The 22,207-nt window shown below is 41.0% G+C and overlaps 1 protein-coding gene across 1 annotated transcript in view; it reads right to left on the bottom strand.

Annotated features, from left to right (window-relative positions):
• Positions 1 to 18,559, bottom strand: part of LOC126458499 (calpain clp-1-like) — a 76,562-nt gene extending 58,003 nt beyond the window's left edge. Inside the window, exon 1 of the mRNA XM_050095592.1 lies at positions 18,491 to 18,559. The gene's annotated coding sequence lies outside the window, so the exon portion shown is untranslated. The remainder of the gene's footprint in view (positions 1 to 18,490) is intronic.
• Between the last annotated feature and the right edge of the window lie 3,648 nt (positions 18,560 to 22,207).

Below are 22,207 nucleotides of genomic sequence, written 5' to 3'. Positions count from 1 at the left end.
ACAAGAGCTTAGGAATAGCTGATGCATAATGATGGTGCATAATATTTCACAGACCGGGAAGGATTGTGAATAGTATGTTTCTCATTTTCGGCAAGATGATAAGTAGTCAAAGCTCTGATGAAGGATTTGGTGTGTTGTTACAGTCCATGACGATATTGGGTGATGACGAGTACTGCTCCTTTGTGGCTAATTCAAAGGTGTCGTCAGAGGATGAGAGGCCTGTGTAGATATTAACTGGGAAATCTGTCTGCAGTTGAATCAAACAACCATTTTAGTTTCAGCAGTCAAGTTGAATGTCATGAGTCTCCCTTGCAGTTCATGTTGTACATTAATGAACTGGCAGACAATATTAATTGTAACCTTTCTGCAAATGATGTTTTTACCAACAGTGAACTATTATCAGATAAAATGCACAAATATTTAGGCAGATACTGATAAGCTTTGAAAGTGATGAGAAGACTGGCAACTTGCTTTATATGTTAGAAATGTAAAATTATCCACTGTACAAAACATATAAAAATATAGTTGGCCCTACTATATTATCACAAGATCAATGAGTCAATACTGGAATCCGTCAACTTGCATAAACACATGTGTGGGAATATAAAAAAATTCAAAAAATGGTGAAATGTTTTGAGGACTGACTTGTCTGAAAGTAAGAAATAAGATAGATTAGAAAAACATTTTATGTACCTCATTTGATGAACATGATTTTGAGCATTCAAAGCCACATCAGATGTTTCTCTAACCTATTTCATGTTTCAATTTTAGACAAATCATTTTACAAAATATTTGACTGTGTTTTTCCTCAAGTTCTTTCTGTATTTTCAGGTTTTGCTCAGAAAGCGTAATCTTATTGGCACCTCATTTGCTTTCCTAGAGTCTTCTGTTCTCTAAATGTCCTGAATTTAGTACTTCATTTGAAGGAAACTGTTTTAAGAATCATGTATCACACCAGTACAATGTTTTTATGCAAAATGGCTAGGCCTTGGAGAGATGAACTCATTTGTCTTTCTAACATCTCCTATTCTCGAAATGTGGTAAATGTAGTATCTGATTTGAAAGAAGCCTTTCTGACAGTTAAGCGTTACACCAGTATAACTTTTTATGCATAAAACACTTTTTCTTTTAAATTTCAGTTACATAGCTAGCAGCAGCTGATCATGAAATATTTCAGTTTTTCATCAGTTACCCTGATTACTTTTATGCAATAATTTTTGTTGTTACAAAAATAGACCCACACTAGTCACTTTGATAAAAACCCATTGCATAATTTACAGCGAGTATACAGGCAGATGCTGACAAGATTTGAAAATGGTGCAAAGATTGGGAACATCCAACAAACATTCAGAAACATAAAATTGTGCTCATTACAAAATGTGAAAAAACTAGATCAGTCAGTCACTATTGGAATCTGAACTCATAAAAATATCTGCTTGTAGAAAATTGTGGGGATATGAAAGAGATTAATCACATAGATTCAGTCACATGCAACACAGGCGTTGGATTTTAGTTTAGTAGCAGGATACTGGGAAAGTCAGTCTACAAATATTACTTATACTACATTCGATCAAATGATCCTAGAATATTGCTCCATGTATGGGAACCATACAAAAGAGGACTAACGAGGATATCGAACAAATACAACAAAGGGCAGCACAAATGGTCACAGATTCATTTAACCCTCGGGAGAGTATTATGAAGATATTGAAAAACCTGAATTGGCAGGAAGACTTTGCTAAATATCCTCGTAAAAGATTATCCAAAACGTTTCAAGGACCAGTATTATGTGAGGATTTTAAGAATATATTACTATCCCTTATGCATTGGTTCTGTAAGGACCACAAAGTCTAGATCAAACCAATGACAGTGCACATAGGTGTCCACATGTGGGAGGAGGAGGGGGGGGGGGACGCCATAGGGGGTACAGATTTTTTAATTCATTCTAGAATTCTCTCAGGTTTATAACAACCATTGTCTGCAATCCAACCAAACTGCACGTTTAACACTGACAGCTCCAATGAGAAATGCTGCTGCTTTAGCAATGACTATACACTGAGTTTTCTTAGTTGTCACTTCCATCTCAAATGAATTCGATGTCGATGGGACATTAAACCCTTCCTAGTTGTCACTCTGTTCTTTGGGAATTATCCCAATTCTTTGGTTCAGCTGCAGTTTTGATGCTGATCTGAAGTTAAGGTGAATAAGAAACTTTATACAGAATTGTGCCAAGATAATGACTTCAGTCATTTTCTCTTGCTTCCTCTTCTTCTTCTTCATGGTTTTCGCAGTATCATTCTCACTTCCTGAGCGCGGGATCCCTGTTTCGATTAGGGATTTTCACCTGCCTCGTGATGACTGGGTGTTGTTGTGTCGTCTTCATCAACATCATCATTCATCCCCATTATTGTCGGAGGAAGGCAATGGCAAACCACCTCCACCAGGACCTCGCCTAGTGCAGCGGTGCAGGTCTCCCACATTGTTCCCCTACACTCTGTCAAGGAGTATGGGACTTCATTTTTCATCATTTCCTCTTCTACCCCTTACCAAACCCCAGAAAGGTCCCGATCCTGCACCCAGGCAGCAATACATGTGCCAGTCATCCGTGTCCAGTTTCCGTAAGGATGCACCTCCCCTTGACGCACAACAGAAACGTGACAGTATTGAGGAAAGAGGAAACTCATGATGGCTTCCTGATTCTGCATTCAGTTTAATATGACAGAGTTGTTATAATTCATTTGGAAGAAGCAGGGCAACACTATGTTATAAATGTGTGCCTCTGTACTTGTTGTTGTTGTTGTGGTCTTCAGTCCTGAGACTGGTTTGATGCAGCTCTCCATGCTACTCTATCCTGTGCAAGCTTCTTCATCTCCCAGTACCTACTGCAACCTACATCCTTCTGAATCTGCTTAGTGTATTGATCTCTTGGTCTCCCTCTATGATTTTTACCCTCCACGCTGCCCTCCAATGCTAAATTTGTGATCCCTTGATACCTCAAAACATGTCCTACCAACCGATCCCTTCTTCTAGTCAAGTTGTGCCACAAACTTCTCTTCTCCCCAATCCTATTCAATACCTCCTCATTAGTTACGTGATCTACCCACCTTATCTTCAGCATTCTTCTGTAGCACCACATTTCGAAAGCTTCTATTCTCTTCTTGTCCAAACTGGTTATCGTCCATGTTTCACTTCCATACATGGCTACACTCCATACAAATACTTCCAGAAACGACTTCCTGACACTTAAATTTATACTCTATGTTAACAAATTTCTCTTCTTCAGAAACGATTTCCTTGCCATTGCCAGTCTACATTTTATATCCTCTCTACTTCGACCATCATTAGTTATTTTACTCCCTAAATAGCAAAACTCCTTTAGTACATTAAGTGTCTCATTTCCTAATCTAATCCCCTCAGCATCACCCGATTTAATTTGACTACATTCCATTATCATTGTTTTGCTTTTATTGATGTTCATCTTATATCCTCCTTTCAAGACATTGTCCATTCCGTTCAACTGCTGTTCCAAGTCCTTTGCTGTCTCTGACAGAATTACATGTCATCGGCAAACCTCAAAGTTTTTATTTCTTCTCCATGGATTTTAATACCTACTCCGAATTTTTCTTTTGTTTCCTTTACTGCTTGCTCAATATACAGATTGAATAACATCGGGGAGAGGCTACAACCCTGTCTCACTCCTTTCCCAACCACTGCTTCCATTTCATGCCCCTCGACTCTTATAACTGCCATCTGGTTTCTGTACAAATTGTAAATAGCCTTTCGCTCCCTGTATTTTACCCCTGCCACCTTCAGAATTTGAAAGAGAGTATTCCAGTTAACGTTGTCAAAAGCTTTCTCTAAGTCTACAAATGCTAGAAACGTAGGTTTGCCTTTTCTTAATCTGTCTTCTAAGATAAGTCCTCTGTACTTAATCCCAAGCATTTCATCCGACAAAACAAAATGCCTTTTCTGCGTTAGAAGACAGAGAATAACTGTGAAATTTCAAGGGGGACAACATGTGCTCTCCTTTATTGGGACATTCTCAAAGCTTATGGGTGCAACACAGCACCATACAGACTCAAAGATCTACGAATTCTGCATAACAATTGACGTGCTGCTCAATAATGTGACAAACTTGAGAGACGAGTATTATGTTGGTGTAGTACTAGGCTGCAGAATGTTGATCCTGTCCGCCAATTCAATGGTTGTTTGGGAGGTTTCCCACTTTCATTTAATCGTCTGTTTGCCCTGGCCTACACAATACCCAACAAATTCAAAAAATGTAGCTTTCAAAACACATTTTCTCCTCCTTCAGTTGTGCCAGTCAACACTACAAAGTAGAAATTGTAGAAGTAATGCAGTAAATGCATTAATGTGAACAGATGTGAACTTTTATAAGCAAACAAAGTATTATAAATAGCACCAAAGTGGAATATGCCTTTTAAAAAAGTTTATTCCCAGTTTCTCCATGGGGGCGGGGGGTATTAATGTGACATTTTTGTTGATGATTGGCAGGATTTTCACAGGCATTCGGACTTTTTTTTTATATTTTAGAATTTTCAGTCTCAGCGTAACATTGTGGGAGTATAAATAAATTGCTTTTAGAAATTTTCCATCTTTATTCCACAACTCGTTGGATACGATATGCAGGATTTAATCATATGAGGATGTAGATCGTTGAATCAAAAAGGTGGCATCCGTATTCATATTAGTACCACAAAAAGATGTACTTGCCGTTTTTTCACAAAATTAATCTCCCTTAAAGATACGAACAAAGTTGACACTCGGCGCGGCTGCTGATTGGAACGACTGTAAAGGCATTTCCCATGTACAGTCTCTCCCATCAACCAACGCGCCGAGTGTCAATTTCGTTTGCGCTAGTAATAACTATCAATACTTTGAGAGATATAGTAAGTTTTGTGTACTTATTGTCAAATTGAGTTCTTCGGACACGACACATTTTCAAACTCAGCGAATCAGTTATATGAAAACTGGAAAATTAAAACTGTGCCACCTATTAGGAAAAATTTCTGTGGACACCCATGAGCGCATGCACAAAAACATGTATAAAGCTGCCATTTTTCCCGCGCATTAGACGTGAATGGAACGGTAAGAAACCATAGTACATGATACAATGGGGCTGCCCCCTGGCATGCACCTCATGGTGCATTGCAGAATATGGATGTAGAAGTAGAAAACTTCCACAGAAACCCTGCGCTGTCGGGCGGCGATTAACGAGAAACAAGAGGTCGCATATTTCCAGAAACTTCATAGAACTCCAGCATACGCGGTTTACCTAAGAAACTGATGACGCGAACTCTACTGAGTATTTGTTGTAATGCTCATCATCTTGCAGGGCTGTGATGTCCCCCGAAATGTAGCATAGTTCGTGAAGAAATGAGAGTACTTATTACTTATACGGTAACACGTGCAGAGTTGTTTACAATTTGCCATGCAACTCCTCGTCTTTTGCTTTCTTGTAATCGTATACGGACTTTGTTTAATCTGTTAACGTTCAATATGCTCATGTGTACTCCCGAACACTGGACACTAGGTTTCAGCAGAGGAAACATATTTAAAACACTTCAAAAGAAGACTTCTGTGACGCACTGTTGCTATGAACACTTCTCAAATTTTTAGTCGCGTAAATCGTAGATCGTCTGCAATGTTCCTGCCTTCTTATTTGGTAGCGAACTGATCTCTTATAAGATCTGATGATAATTTATTCTTCACAATACAGTACAGATCATGTGATGTAGAAACGTAGGTATATGTGTGTGTGTGAGAGAGAGAATTTTGCAACGGAAGTTTTAAAGACAACTGTTGTTAAGTTAAGAAGTAAATGTGAACATCTGAAGATAAGGTGAACGAAAGTACTCTAAAAAAAAAGAAGTGTGTTTTGAGGCTTGATGTTTCAGCAAAGGGATGCCATTCATGTCGGTGCATCAACCCATAAACCTCAATATAACGGAGTACGGACGCTATTGATTTGACTTTATGCGCCAGGAGCGCAGCTGTCGAGTCACGTGACAAGGTGACCGCACGCTCTAAGAGTCTAACGCCGCTTTCACACTATACGGTTTTGACCGTACGGCAAAAAGCCGTACGGCTGTAGGTGTGAAGAAATGTATGGCGCCTTTCACATTATACGGCGACGGCAAAATGCCGCTGCCGTGCCGTGCTGCAGCCGTGTCTTGCCACTACAACAGACGGTCGCCGTACGGCAAGTTCGACAACAGTGGCCTACGTGACTAAGTGCATGCTTTCACACTGGACGGTTTTGAGCCGTACGGCGTCGACTAGTTCGTTGTAGTGTCGTTTTATTCATTTGTGTTTATTCTTGTTTACTGAAAAGTGTAGAAGAATGGATGAAATTGATACTGAACTTTTGATAACCTTGGTGGAAGTAAGACCTGTTCTGTGGGACAAAACTCTAGATGCGTATAGAGATCGTATTGCTACAAAGAATGCTTGGCGGGAAGTTTGCGTAGCACTGAAGCAAGATTTTGATGAGATGGAAGACAAAGATAAAAATGCGTTTGGTAAGTATTTATTTAATATATTAATATTACATTTAATACGTTTTAAACAGTTTTTATTTAACGTTATAAATTTTATTCTAAAAGTAAATCGTTTGTTTATAAGTAAATTACTGCTACCAGTCACGTTTTTTTTGTTTTGTTTATATTTTGCACGACGCGTTTCGGGAAATAATTCCCATCCTTAAGTGCGTTTTTCTCTAAGTTTTCATCATGTGTGGTGTCTTTTTATGTGTCAGGTCTTGCATTCTGTTTTCTTTACTGTAATTTATAAGAGAAACACGCACAAGACCTCACAAATAAAAAAACACTACACATAATGAAAACTTAGAGAAAAAAACGCACTTGAAGATCGGAATTATTTCCCGAAACGCGTCGTACAAAATATAAACAAAACGATTAAAAACGTGAGTTGTAGCAGTAATTTATTTATAAAGAAAACTATTTACTATACAGTCGCAGGCTTTCACAAACAATCTACAAAAAGGAAAAGGCTTGTTAATTTATATCTTTGACATCTGCCATGACACGCTTCCAGCATTTGTCATAAAATATTTACAAAGAGTGTTCCTTATGGCGTTGGCTGTCAGTCCTCCTCTTATGTTGGCATCTTGGGCTAAGTCTTCCAAACCAGTGAAGGATGTGGTGTCTTCAATTATAAATCCATCTCTCTGACGTACAAAATTGTGTAAAACAATGCAAGCTTTAACCATTTTTACTGCAAAATCTGGATGAACATTTAAAGGTCGGTGAAACAACCGCCACTTATTGGTGAGGATGCCAAAAGCACATTCCACATACCTCCTTGCTCTGCACAAACGGTAATTAAATACACGTTTCTCAACTGTCAAGTTTGTTCCCCCAAAAGGCCGGAGCAAATGCGTGTGTAGGCCAAATGCTGCGTCTCCCACGAAGAAGTAGGGTACTTTTGGACCTTCCGTACCAGGCAGACATTGGACGTCTGGAAATTCCAGGGAATTACTTTCTATTGACTTCCATAAACTGGACCGTCTGAACACTGAAGAGTCACAGTCTTTGCCATAACTTCCTACGTCGACATAAATGAACCTGTAGTTGGAATCCGCTACAGCCATCAGAACCACAGAAAAGTATTCTTTGTAATTGAAGTACATTGATCCGCTATTAAATGGGGCAGTAAGACGGATATGTTTTCCATCCACCGCTCCTAAGCAGTGGGGGAAATTAGCAGTACGTTCAAATCCAGCCGCTATTGATTCCCATACCTCTTTGGTCGGTCTTTGTATACATTCTTCCCGCAGTGATGACCAAATTGCTGTGCATACATCATTAACCACTTTACTTGCTGTAGAAATCCCAATTCTGTACTGGAAATGTAAGTCAGTGAAGGAACAACCGCTTGCCAGATACCTGAACAAAACGAAAAAAAATCAGTGACATTTAGTTTGCAGTGGACATTTTTTGTTACAGTTTTGCTTTTTTCTATACAAAATTAAAATGTTTTCATACAGTTTTGTTTTCTTTTGATGTAGGTATAGAAGTAATACGGAGGTGGACCAATCTACGAGACTCCTTTGTGAAGTCAAACATAAAAATTCAAGCTGCGAAAAAAAGTGGCTCAGCAGCAAAGAAAATGAAAAAGTATGTATATTCTGATCAGCTGCAGTTTCTAAAAAAGCTGTATGATGCTCGAGAGACGGAGGACAGTTTTCAATCGGAACGCACCGCCAGACTGGAAGAAGATATAGAAACGCAGGGCTCCGTCGAAAATACTGAGAATGTTTCTGGGCCATTTGATACAGCACCCACACAACAAACATCCAAAAGCGAGTGCCATACAAACAGAAAACATAGAAAACCTGATGCAATCGAAATGAAAATATTACGAGCTCTGGAAGAAGACAAACCTTGCAGCAAAATGTCATTTTTACTTAGTCTGAAGCCTCATCTGGAAAAATTTGATGAACAGGATTATCTTCAGTTTCAGATGGGAGTCCTCAAAGTTATAGAAAATATATATGAAAGGAGAAATATATTGACAGCTCAACCTCCTCCATTTACCCATTACACACCTCCCATGCCCTATAATAATAGATTTCAAGCTTATTCTTATTCACCTATGGAAAATGCTGCTCCAATATCCTCTTACCATACGCATCAGATTCGTCCTCCTCCAGCTGCACCAAACCCAACTACTTTTCTCGAACAACCATTACAGACTTCTCAAGGTCGCAGTTCTTATCAACGAATTAATAAAGTGCCACCACCATACCCTTCGCCTTCCACAAGTAGCCATGAAGGCCCACCATCAACAACGCAGTTCTACAACGTTTTTGCAGAGAGCCTGTCGCCACAAAGTGACAGTACAGTCAGTCCTGCTACAAACTCTTTGGTTTCAACTGCTGATATTGATATTGACTTTTCTACTTCATAATCTGAGCGTAATAAAAATGTAAAACACAAATAAATAAGTAAATAAACAGAACTAGTTTTTATGTATTAAATTACCTTAACGTGATAGCCAGCATTTGAACAGGTTGGATGCAATTGCGGAATTGTGTGTTTTGTCGTTGTAACACATCCTTTAGTTTTCTATGTAATTCGTCAAACGAGGTAATAGACATTCGGAAATAGTTAAAGAATTTATTTCCGTCGTTCCTCAAATCTTCAAAGAGTGTATAAAATAAACCCACTTCGTCTCTTCTCTGGTTAATGGGGTGTACCCACAAAAGACGACCTTTTCTTTTGCGGCGACGATGAAGCAACCACAAAGCAACAACTCGTTTACGGTTCATCTTGATACACACATTAAGCAAACTGAATAGACACCAACAACTGGTCACGTCAAAAAGCCGTGTAATGTGAAAGCAACACAGGCACGGCTAAAACTCGTACGGCTTTTTGCCGTACGGTCAAAACCGTATAGTGTGAAAGCGGCGTAAGTGATCCTCTGAATCATACATTGTTCAGAAATGTACATCATGATACAGCACAGGTCAATTGATACATGTTAGGCATTTATACGAAGAGGTACATGTCTATGAATCTATAAAATGATTACATATTTATATCACATGTGTAATCTACTTAGGTCTTATATTTATTCTGTACCAGAACCTAGCATTTAAACCAATAAGACTTACATTCAGTTATGTTACATAAGGTCAATAGTTGGGATCCATTATCTGATGTTTTTGTTGAGCAGTTCCTTATAGCAGATTGTTTTCGAGGAATACCTGTATGCTGTAGAGACAGTGTTTAATTAGGAGTGACTGTAGTTTTACTTTAAAATCCTTCACTTGTGTAATGTTCTTCACTGCTATTGGGAGATGATTGTAGAGTTTTATTCCCATATACTTGACGCCTTTACTGTATAGTTTTGTTGAATGGGAAATTACTCGTAGAGAGTTCTTCGACCTTGTATCATGTTGGTGCCCGTTTGAGTTTATATCTAAGTTGCTAATATTTTTCTTGGTAAAACATAGTAGGTCCAGTATGTACTGACATGGGAGGCGTAATATATTCAGATTCTGGAACAGTGGATTACAGGATTCTTTCTGCTGTTAGAATAATATTATTCAAACTACTTCTTTTTGGATTTTAAACAGCCTCACTGCTTCTGCACTGTGGACCCAAAAGATAATTCCGTAGCTCGGTATAGAGTGGAAAAGAGCATAGTACATTGATGTGAGGGTGCCGGTATTAACAATATTCCTTATTTGTCTAATCATGAAACATACTTTACTCAAATTGGTGCAGGTTATATCAATATGACTTTTCCATGTAAGTGTGTCAGTAAAGGTAACTGCCAAAAATTTGGAGTTGATTTTATCATCACTCAGTGATATATTTGGTACTGGTGGGTTCTTATTTTGGACTGTGTGGAAAGTAACACAGCTTTCTTTTTTTATATTTAGGAGTAATCCGTTTGAATTAAGCCATGAGTTTAGTTGTGCTGTGCTCCTGTCTATTGTGTCTTGAAGATGTTCATTTGAGTTGGATATCATAATTGTGGTATCATCAGCAAAGAGGAAGGTTCTGTTATTGTGTAAATTTAAGGGTAGGTCATTTACATAATAAGGGTCCCAACACTGAGCCTTCGGGAACTCCATGTTCTGTGATTTGGGTAGATGACTGTACAGTCGATTGATTGCATTCCCCTTTGGACTTATTGGTTTCTGTCTTTGAGGTAGCTTTTAAACCAGTCATGGCCAGTGCCCCTTATTCCATGGGAATAAATTTTTTGCAGCAGTATATTGTGATTGACCATATCGCCTTTTTTAGGTCAAGAAAAATGCCTATGGCTGGAAGCTTCTTGTCTACTAGTGTTAAGGTGTAATCTAGGAGTTACTGTATTGCATCAGTTGTGGTTTTTCCCCCTTGGAAACAAAACTGAGCAGGTGACATGGCATTTCTTTTTTTCAGAAATTAATTTAGTCTGTCTACCACAGTGTATTCAAATATTTTGCTGAATACTAAGAGTACAGCTATTGGCCTGTAATTGCTGATATCACCTTTACTTCCTTTTTTATGAATGGGTGTAATTTTTGCGGTCTTGAGTTTATTAGAAAATATGCCATTGAGGAATGAAGAGTTTATTATGTGGGACAGTGGTTTACTTATGAGGTTGCTGCAGTTATGGAGAAGAAAGCAAGGGATCTGATCTTGTCCTGCAAAGGGTTTTTTTCCCTCTGTTGTTGGTAATAAGGACAGTGTGTCAGTGCAGTTGTTTTGTTCTAAGTTTGGGAGGTGATTGTTTTTAAGGTGGTCTGTGAAACTTTCAACATTTTTTAATAAAATATGAGTTAAATTCATCTGCTACTTCCTTTTCGTTTGTGACTGATTTCCCATTTATTTTTAGGTTCATATTACTAGTAAGCTGTTGATTTCTGCCACTGTGTGTATTAATGATTTTCCACATGCATTTACTTTTGTTAGCTGATTATTTGAGCAGGTTATCATTTTGCAGTTTTTTTGGCCGCCTTAACTACATTTCTAAAGATTTTTTTATATTTGGTAAAGTAATTCTTAAATTCTTCAGTATTGCCGAATTCGGTCTTGCTGAGGTTGAAGAGTTCTCTTTTTCTTTTTGCTGAGGTGATAATGCCTGGGGTTCTCCACTTGGGGGATTTACTGTTATTGGAAATATTTTTTTGTTTTTAAGGGGAAGTGGTAGTTGAAATAATAACTAAAAGTATTTAGAAAAGTCTTAAATTTGGTATCTACATCTTTGGCCACCAAAGGCTGCCCATGCCTGCTGTACACGAAAGGAATCATCCTGCCTTGTACAAATTTGCATGGAATTTCGATATTTTCGAATGAATTAATTTCCAAACACACACACAAATCAGGCAACCATGAATGTGTTCGAATTCCAAAATTAAATTTTTCCTATCGACCACATGTCCCAAGAGGTTCTCGCAAAGTTAGTAACGGATCGAAATAATATATTCAGTCTACTACGTGACCATACTATCACAGAAGATGGTAGAGAAAAGGCCGATATACTGAATTTGGTGGTACCAAATTGTTTTACTGTAGAAGATTAAAATGCCGTTCCTCCACACATTAATAGGGCGAACGCCGCAATGGCAGACATTGAGGTAAGCTGTCGTAGAATTTAAAACAAACTAAAATGGCTCGATGGTGGAAATTCAAGAGTACTGCGTGAGGCACCTATAAGATTCTGCACATATTAACTTCTAGCAGCAGTTCCAGGGTGTATACATGGACAAGGGAAAAGAAAATCCCGGATTTTTCCTGGATTTCCCGGTTAAAAATACACATTCTCCCAGGTGAAAATACACTTTTTCCGTGTTAAGTGACAGTATACTCTTTCTCGGCACTGTAAAACTCATCAATTGTTTGAATGTTTATGGTTTTATATACCGACGTAGAATTTCCCGGCACTTTAGAAAACGAAACTCAAGGGGGAAAAACACGTTTTGAAAGACCTTTGATGTGCAGCAACATGTACGCTGCATATTTCTGTATTACGAAAGCATAAATTTGAATTTCACCAAACACCGCATGTCACTTTCCGATGCATTGAAATCGAGATTGCGATGCGTTTTGTAAGCCAGTCATAGCTCATATCATTGATGTCGCCAGCTGATGACAGCATAGAACACGTGAAGTAGTCAGCCAACAGCAAGATTACTCTTAAGTAGCGAATACACAAATAATAAAAGTTAATGGTTTAAATTAATATACATAGTATTGATATATAATATTGGTCTCGAAGATTAATAAGCTGGAAGAGAAGCTAAGCTTCCACTTATAATGTTGATCTTCTTTACTCACGTTACACTTTCAGATACATCACAAAAATGTGCCAGTAAAATTTTTAATAACGACGTAAAGTCTGATCTTCTGGGCTCGAAATTCTTCTAAATCGTCGTCCTCAAAGAGTTGATTTTTAAATGAGAGTCAAACGCTTTGTGATTTAAGAAATTCATCATACATTCTCGCGCATAGTTCATCTTGCGTAAAAGGAAATTTGGTCTGAATGTAACGCTTTTCAAACCACCATTCGCAATATTTTTTTGCGACCTGTTAGAAATAGGTTGGTTTCAGCAGTTGGAAGAGAGCGCCAAATAATAGGCGTCACCGCGCTTACGCTGCTACGATGACGCAGGAAGCCCATATGTTCCTACGTATAAAACATTAAAAGATCTTACATTATGTCAAACAAGAAACAAGACATCAGAAGATACTTCAAGAGCATCTGAATTTAGTGAACCATACTAAAATGCATAATTCGGCTTAAAATGCACATTCATATGCGCAAATTCGTATGTAAATTTTCTTGGAGTACCAGTACTGAATTATCTCATGTTTGGTTCTTTATTATGGCATAATGCCATACGTGCACTTGAAATGCAGCGAACAGTTGAAACTAGCCAATAGTGTGAAATTAAACATTTCGTTTCAAATAAAGCAGAAAAGATTAATAAAAGCCAAATCTCTTTAGCAAACCGACAAAAATAACTTCATTGTTCTGCAAGGCGATTAATGCTTGACTGTCAGGAAGGGGGAAATAAAATCTAAAACTAATAACATATTTTAGCCTTCCGTAATTATGCGAACGTATTTTAGTTCATTTGATAACTCCCGGCCGCAAAAATCTGTTTGTTATCATTTAACGTGAGAGCAATAAACGAAGAGGAAACAACAAAGTCACTGAACGTAAACACAGGTCACGTGGAGACGACCCATCTCCCCGCCACAACCCACACTGCTCTGGGCATCAGCGCCAGATTTACAATATTTCCGAACCGGGGCAATATTAAGTAGTGACGCCCAGCCACATTCCTGTAACCAGAAGCGAAAGAAGGTACTACTCATACGCGACTCAACTGCACATGCGCAAGAGCCCGCCAGCAACTGTTCAAACGAATCTAATTTAAACGGTTGTTACGTCACGCTCATCGGAGGAAATTTCTTGTTACGAAGCATTGCATAGTCTTCCTAAAGCCTTTGACACACTTTGCTGTTGGCAGACGCTTGTATGAGCACTGTGTTTTGTTGTTGCATACGGCGCATTTCCTTTGCAGCTTAAGTTTTACTTTCGTTTTTTATTCTCTCGTTTATGTTTTGTTGCTGCAGTATTATTCTGCAATAGCGGGATACAGCAATATCCTTTGATAGAGTACTGGTTCTTACCAGTCAAAATCACAAAAATTTATCTGAAAACTAAAACAATGAAAAATTCCCGGAATTCTAAACAATTCCCGGGTTTTTCCCAGTTTTCTCCCGGATGAAAAAATTCCCGGGTTTTTCCCGGATCTCCCGGTTGTCCCGGGTCTTATACACCCTGAGTTCATCATGCGACGCTGAAGCAACGACAGTACCAAAATGTTGGGAAAAAAGTGCAGGTCACTCCCGTTCTCAAGCAGCGTCATCAAACAGGTGAACATAATTATAATCTTACACTGATTATCCAAAACTTGATGACCACAACTCAGCGCGAGACCGAATATCTTCTGGTGGTGTTGCGGGCACGTGACGCCGTAAGGGAGGAACGCAAGCGGAGTACAAACGAAAGGGCAAGCGTTCTAACGATGATAAGGGCCGCAAATCGGGAAATCCATTGTCTTAGGTGACTCTGATAATTGGCAGATTGCTGTGGCCCGGAACATAGGAAGGCGACCTTTCAAACGAGGAAGCTGGTAGGCTGTTCGCATGCTACTGTCACGAGCATCTATGGAAAGCGATTGAACGGCTGTAAAATTGTTAGTACGTGACTTAGTAGTTGTTGGGGGTCATGCTTGCCAACTGGATTTACCGAAATCCTCCCCTCCCCGACTCAGATGATACAGATGCTGAACAGTTCAAAGAAAACTTGGATATAATTCAACACCCCGATTCATACAATTATAGTTGGCGGTGATTTCAGTCTATCCTCGATATGTTGGCAAAAATACATGTTTAAAGCCGGCGCTAGGCATGAAACGTCGCTCGAAATCGTACAGCACGCCTTCTCAGAAAATTATTTTGATCTAGTTCAGGGGCCCACTCGAAATGTAAATGGTTGCGAAATCGTAGTTGACCTCTTTGCAACAAATAATCCTGAGCAAATAGGGAGCATCATGACAGATACTGGGATTAAAATCAAATGGCTCTGAGCACCATAGGACTTAACTTCTAAGGTCATCAGTCCCCTAGAGCTTAGAACTACTTAAACCTAACTAACCTAAGGACAGCACACACATCCATGCCCGTGGCAGGATTCGAACCTGCGACGTAGCGGTCGCGCGGTTCGAGATTGTAGCGCCTAGAACCGCTCGGCATGGAAGGATCACATAGACAATGTTGTGGGAAAGAAAAACCAAAGACTGCAATTTATTGGCAGAGCACTTGGAAGATGCAACAGGGTTTCTAATGAGACTGCGTACAGTACGCTTTTCCGCCCTCTTCTGAAGTATTACTGTGCGGAGTGCGATCCGCATAGGAATGGATTGACGGAGGATATCGAAAAAGTTCAAAGAAGGGCAGCTCGTTTTGTATTATCGCGAAGTAATGGAAAGAGTGCCACGTGGGTGGCAGTCATTAAAACGAAGGCCTTTTTTTTCTTTTTTTTTTTTTTCAGCAGGACCTTCTTATTAAATTTCAATCACGCACTTTTCCCTCAGTGTGTGAAAATATTTTGTTGTCGGCCACCTACAAAGGGAGAAATGTTCATAATAATAAAATAAGAGGAATCAGAGCTTGCACGGAAAGATATAGGTGTTCGTTTTTCCTTTGCGCTGTTCGAAATTGGAACGGTAGAGGAGTAGCCTAAAGGTGGTTCGATGATCCCTCCGCCAGATACTTAACTGTGAGTTGCAAAGTGATGTTGTAGATGTAGAAGCGACAAGATGTCCGACGTTCACACCTCATCACACAAAATGGAGGTCGGGGACTTCTTGCCTGCTCTGTGAAGCAGGATAGGGGGTGATCGGTTAATCTGGCGAATGGCAGCTCGAAAAATGCACAGCGCCACAGACGCTGACCGACGGGTGCTGTCTTATAGTGTGGGAGATATTCATCTGCACTTACATGGGACCTGTGGTAGTAATCGAAGGCACCATGGAAGCTGTGGACTTGTGAGCATCATTGCTGGCTACATGCATCCAGATGGCGATGGCAACTTCCTACAGGATAACTGCTAGTGCCACAAGGCCAGTTTCGTGCTACAGTGATTGCAGGAGCATGATAGTGAACTCACGTTGGTATTCCGCTCGCGTAATTCTCCTGACCTGAACTTTAAGGAACACATCTGGGGCGCCAGCTCGTCGCCCGCTAACGTCGTGCCGTAATTTAAGGAAACTGCGTGACGTGTTCGTAGATATCTGGCGCTACCCACATACCTCCATAAACCTGCCTAGGCCTTGCCGAATCCGCAACATGCAAAATCGCTGCTGTAGTGTGTTCCAGAGGTGGACCAAGACGCTAACGCGCTATTAAGCAGTTGGTTGTAATGTTTTGGCTCATCGAAGTATATCTTCGATGTCTATCTGGATGTTTTTGGAGAACTTACACTACTGGCCATTAAAATTGCTACACCAAGAAGAAATGCAGATAATAAACGGGTATTTATTGAACAAATATATTATACTAGAACTGACATGTGATTACATTGTCACGCAATACGGGTGCATAGATCCTGAGAAATCAGTACCCAGAACAACCACCTCTGGCCGTAATAACGGCCTTGATACGCCTGGGCATTGAGTCAAACAGAGCTTGGATGGCGTGTACAGGTACAGCTGCCCATGCAGCTTCAACACTATACCACAGTTCATTAAGAGTAGTGACTGGCGTATTGTGACGAGCCAGTTGCTCGGCCACCATTGACCAGACGTTTTCAATTGGTGAGAGATCTGGAGAATGTGCTGGCCAGGGCAGTGGTCGAACATTTTCTGTATCCAGAAAGGCCCGTACAGGACCTGCAACATGCGGTCGTGCATTATCCTGCTGAAATGTATGGTTTCACAGGGATCGAATGAAGGGTAGAGCCACGGGTCGTAACACATCTGAAATGTAACGTCCACTGTTCAACGTGCCGTCAATGCGAACAAGACGTGACCGAGACATGTAACCAATGGCACCCCATACCATCACGCCGGGTGATACCCCAGTATGGCGATGACGAATACGCGCTTCCAATGTGCGTTCACCGCGATGTCGCCAAACACGGATGCGACCATCATGATGCTGTAAACAGAACCTGGATTCATCCGAAAAAATGACGTTTTGCCATTAGTGCACCCAGGTTCCTCGTTGACTACACCATCGCAGGCGCTCCTGTCTGTGATGCAGCGTCAAGGGTAACCGCAGCCATGGTCTCCGAGCTGATAGTCCATGCTGCTGCAAACGTCGTCGAACTGTTCGTGCAGATGGTTGTTGTCTTGCATACGTCCCTATCTGTTGACCCAGGGATCGAGATGTGGCTGCATGCTCCGTTACAGCCATGCGGATAAGATGCCTGTCATCTCTACGGCTAGTGATACGAGGCCGTTGGGATCCAGCACGGCGTTCTGTATTATCCTCTTGAACCCACCGATTCCATATTCTGCTGACAGTCATTGGATCTCGACCAAAGCGAGCAGCAATGTCGCGATACGATTAACCGCAATCGCGATAGGCTTCAATCCGACCTTGTCGGAAATGTGATGGTGAGCATTTCTCCTCCACACGAGGCATCGCAACAACGTTTCACCAGGCAACGCCAGTCAATTGCTTTTTGTGTATGAGAAGTCGGTTGGAAACTTTCCTCATGTCAGCACGTTGTAGGTGTCGCCACCGGCGCCAACCTTGTGTGAATGCTCTCAAAAGCTAATCATTTGCGTATCACAGCGTCTTCTTCCTGTCGGTTAAATTTCGCGTCTGCAACACGTCATCTTCGTGGTGTAGCAACTTTAATGGCCAGCAGTGTAGATATTTGACATAAAATCAGTACAGATTCCGCAAAAAGTGATCTTGCGGAGCTCAGTTCGCCCTGTTTGTCCCTGACGGAACGCCATAGAGAACAGCGCTCAGCTTGACGCTTTCTTCCTTGACTTTCGGAAGGAGTGTGGGAGTAACCTTTGGGAATGACCTACAGTGGAATGACCGGACAAAACTAGTTTTATGGGAACAGATTTAAGAAAATGTAATCCATCCACAAAAGTAATGATGCCACACGTTCGACTGATTCTTGAATATTGCTGATCAGGCTAAGACACTCTTGAGGTTGGACTAAAAATGGAGATCCAACGAAGAGCGGCAGTTTTCGTTACGGGATCGTTTAGTAGGCTGGTGGGATGGTCAACAACTTCCAACAGCAAGTGCTACAAGAGAGACGTAGAGCATCACGAAGACTTACACTGTTGAAATTTCGAGAGCTTACGTTCTGGGAAGAGTCGAGAAACAAATTAATTCCTGCCAAATACATTTCGCCAAATGACTGACGAGAAAGTTAGTGAAATTAGACTCATATAAAGACTTACCGGCAGTCGTTCTTCCCATGGAACAGGGAAAGATGGGCGGTCGAGAGGAGAGTGATGGTAGTAGTAACCGATATACCATTCGATGTCTTACGAAATACAGATATGGATATAGAAGAGTTCCAGACACACTGAAAGCGTCCCAGCAGATTGAAAGAGTGGTGTAATATCTACTACTAAATCGAAGGGGAGGTGGGAGGACAACTAGGCCAGTGAACAAACAAAGCAATTGACGCGCCCTTGTAGAGCAGTTAACCTCCATAAAGGACACTGGGGCGTAGGTCAAAGCATCAGTGATCACCGTGGAGGGAACATTGCTTCTGCGGATTTATGAAACAGGCTATTGACTAATATTTTCATTCCTTTACTGGTATTTTTATTCTTTCAGCCCTTGCAGGCGAGGATGTAACAACAGCTGGATGTTATCGGTAATGACAGCACAGTGACAATATTCCCTCAATTTTATAGCAGCGTTCCATTAGTTTACACCAGACGAGAAAATGATGTATTTAACTGAGCAAATCATAACATTCCTATGGAGAAATTTAAAGTCAATGACTTCTGAGTGCAGTGAGTAAGTGATTCACTTCTTATTCAACAGATAGGATTCAAAGGGTCATGATACATCTTATGAGTGGGAAAAAATTACTCCTAGTGTTCCATAGGGTTCGATTGAGGGTTCTCTGGTGTTTTTGCTACGTATAATGATCTTCGTTTTACACTAATGAAGTAGAATTAATGCTCTTTGGTGATGATGCAAATATCATAATCAGGTCCAACAGTGCCCAACAACAGATGGAGTCCAAAATGAAATTCTCTAAAGTACTATTGATTGACTCTCAGTAAAAGGTCTGTCATGTAACTGTGACAAAGAATTTCATTGAATTCCATACAACACCAAATCTATGTAAAACTGATTACTCAAAATTCCTCAGTGTGCATGCTGATCAGAAATTCTATTGGAAATCATGTATTATAAATATTTTCAAACGCTTGAGTTAAGCAACATACGCTCTAGGTACAAGTGCCGAATTTGGTGAAGAAAGCATTAGAAAATTAGCTTACTTTGCATCCTTTCATTCAATGATGCATATGGAATAATTTTCTGGTGCAGTTCCATCCACAGACAGACAGTGTTCATTGCACAGAAACGTGATGTAAGGTTATATCTGGTGTCTATCCTAAACTTCATTCAGGCAACTGTTTAGAAAATTAAGCATACCGGCTACAGCCCCACACTACATTTATTGCATTACGAAGTTTCTTGTAAATAATCAAGCAAAATGAAAAAAATAGTAGTGTATTCATAAACATAACACTAGGGATAAAAATAACCTCCACTATCCACAACTTAATCCACTGTCCACAACTACGTCTTTGTTCATTGCACAGGAACGTGATGTAAGGTTATATCTGGTGTCTATCCTAAACTTCATTCAGGCAACTGTTTAGAATATTTTGCAAACCGGCAACAGCCTCACACTACATTTATTGTCTTATGAAGTTTCTTGTAAATAATCAAGCAAAATGAGAAAATAATAGTGTATTCATAAACATAATGGTAAGGACAAAAATAACCTCTACTATCCACAACTAAATACACTATCCAAAACTACACTCCTGGAAATTGAAATAAGAACACCGTGAATTCATTGTCCCAGGAAGGGGAAACTTTATTGACACATTCCTGGGATCAGATACATCACATGATCACACTGACAGAACCACAGGCACATAGACACAGGCAACAGAGCATGCACAATGTCGGCACTAGTACAGCGTATATCCACCTTTCGCAGCAATGCAGGCTGCTATTCTCCCATGGAGACGATCGTAGAGATGCTGGATGTAGTCCTGTGGAACGGTTTGCCATGCTATTTCCACCTGGCGCCTCAGTTGGACCAGCGTTCGTGCTGGACGTGCAGACCGCGTGAGACGGCGCTTCATCCAGCCCCAAACATGCTCAATTGGGGACAGATCCGGAGATCTTGCTGGCCAGGGTAGTTGACTTACACCTTCTAGAGCACGTTGGGTGGCACGGGATACATGCGGACGTGCATTGTCCTGTTGGAACAGCAAGTTCCCTTGCCGGTCTAGGAATGGTAGAATGATGGGTTCGATGACGGTTTGGATGTACCGTGCACTATTCAGTGTCCCCTCGACGATCACCAGTGGTGTACGGCCAGTGTAGGAGATCGCTCCCCACACCATGATGCCGGGTGTTGGCCCTGTGTGCCTCGGTCGCATGCAGTCCTGATTGTGGCGCTCACCTGCACGGCGCCAAACACGCATACGACCATCATTGGCACCAAGGCAGAAGCGACTCTCATCGCTGAAGACGACACGTCTCCATTCGTCCCTCCATTCACGCCTGTCGCGACACCACTGTAGGCGGGCTGCACGATGTTGGGGCGTGAGCGGAAGACGGCCTAACGGTGTGCGGGACCGTAGCCCAGCTTCATGGAGACGGTTGCGAATGGTCCTCGCCGATACCCCAGGAGCAACAGTGTCCCTAATTTGCTGGGAAGTGGCGGTGCGGTCCCCTACGGCACTGCGTAGGATCCTACGGTCTTGGCGTGCATCCGTGCGTCGCTGCGGTCCGGTCCCAGGTCGACGGGCACGTGCACCTTCCGCCGACCACTGGCGACAACATCGATGTACTGTGGAGACCTCACGCCCCACGTGTTGAGCAATTCGGCGGTACGTCCACCCGGCCTCCCGCATGCCCACTATACGCCCTCGCTCAAAGTCCGTCAACTGCACATACGGTTCACGTCCACGCTGTCGCGGCATGCTACCGGTGTTAAAGACTGCGATGGAGCTCCGTATGCCACGGCAAACTGGCTGACACTGACGGCGGCGGTGCACAAATGCTGCGCAGCTAGCGCCATTCGACGGCCAACACCGCGGTTCCTGGTGTGTCCGCTGTGCCGTGCGTGTGATCATTGCTTGTACAGCCCTCTCGCAGTGTCCGGAGCAAGTATGGTGGGTCTGACACACCGGTGTCAATGTGTTCTTTTTTCCATTTCCAGGAGTGTACATCTTACTCATGCACAGAAAGGAGCAAATTATGCAGTGTGATGGGCCAAAATGAAAACTTTGCGTCACGTAAGTAAGGCGCCTTACGACTATACATACAGAAATTATACAGTTAAGCAGAATATTAATTAAAATCTTTATTGTTTCAATTATGTGCATTGTAATTTTTATATGTTGTAAATTAATCTGCAGATTATTGGTGTAATATTAAAGAACTTTACAAGAGAGGAAAAAGCTCTCCACTTATCTGAACTGAAAAATGCTGAAGTATGCACCGTGGAAGTTAAAGAACGCCCACGCCACCAAAGCTGCACATAGAGACTACCATAAAATACAATCGAATGTTGTTAAAAAGTGCAAATAACGCTGTTCTTTCGTTTTTTTTTATGGTTGTATTGAGTATCAAAATTGTTTTCTTCAATCAGTTTATCTTCAAGTTACGAGCTGATATTAGTGTTGGTCGGTAGAGTGTGGTAATCCAACTGGTATCAGAAATTCACATCCCTGGAATAGACTGGGAACATCTTGCTGTGTTCCGCCAATGAAGATTTTGTACATCCAACGGAGTTCTATGTGGGGGAAGAGATATTGATTATTAGTTGATTGTGAGATGAATTACATGTCAAATGAGTTTTGAGATACATTTGAAGTAAAGTTGTACGATTGGTAATTGTATCTATT

Source organism: Schistocerca serialis, chromosome 2, assembly GCF_023864345.2.
Source record: "Schistocerca serialis cubense isolate TAMUIC-IGC-003099 chromosome 2, iqSchSeri2.2, whole genome shotgun sequence".
In the NCBI taxonomy this organism is placed as follows: domain Eukaryota; kingdom Metazoa; phylum Arthropoda; class Insecta; order Orthoptera; family Acrididae; genus Schistocerca; species Schistocerca serialis.
Note: the sequence above shows the minus strand (reverse complement) of the source record. Positions and strands in the feature narration are given on the sequence as shown.